Source organism: Apaloderma vittatum, unplaced genomic scaffold, assembly GCF_000703405.1.
Source record: "Apaloderma vittatum isolate BGI_N311 unplaced genomic scaffold, ASM70340v1 scaffold30419, whole genome shotgun sequence".
In the NCBI taxonomy this organism is placed as follows: domain Eukaryota; kingdom Metazoa; phylum Chordata; class Aves; order Trogoniformes; family Trogonidae; genus Apaloderma; species Apaloderma vittatum.
In genome coordinates this window covers 4,328-5,112 of record NW_009733984.1, presented here as the reverse complement: position 1 = coordinate 5,112, position 785 = coordinate 4,328, and positions in this window count along the sequence as shown.

Below are 785 nucleotides of genomic sequence, written 5' to 3'. Positions count from 1 at the left end.
GACAAAAGCAGGTGGAGGAGAAGGCCTCACTGAGACCAAGTTTTAGATCGACTCGCCTAGGGTAACTTTGATTCGTCTGGTATCAGTCTCCTGGACAGGACACAATTAACCATATAACTGTGACCGTGTTGGTGGGCGAGTTGTACGGAGTCGGAGCTTTCCAAGCTCTTCCCACAGCGCTGAGCCTGAGCGCTGCAAGTGGCCTGGTACCAGAGCTCGCCTTGCGCAGGGGGCTCGCTCTGAGCGGCCGCTGTGCCTCTGACGAGGGGTAGCAGGAATTACGGGGTTAAGTGTGCCCTCTTGAAGATACCAATTTTTTTTTTTTCCCTTTCCTTGTTTTCCATCTCTTGTTTTATATATGCCTCTCTATGGATGTAATATTCCCTCTTGGAAAGTTATTAAACATTTGACTCTAAGTTTGTTTCTGGCTTCTTCCTCCTTTGATGGATCCTTTAACTTGCACATGTTAGCGCTTTGGAAAGTGCCGAAGGATTTCTTTGGGAACCCGGGTGTTAAGAGTTTGCCTCTGCCTTTGACTTTAACCAGCGAGGCTGCCAGTCAAGGAATAGCACAGACACGAAATCTGGAGAGAGGAGGAACAGGAAGGTTTCCACAGAGGAGGCAGGATCTGTCTCAAGCCCCTGAGGTTGGTGGCACTTTACCTACAACAAAAACTCAACACCGTCCACTTTTGGTACATGGAAATGGGTTTTTCGTTCCCTTCTTGCTTGAAGCTGTTCTCCCAGCAGTGACAAATTCTTACCTGCCCATTAGGGCACAGCTCT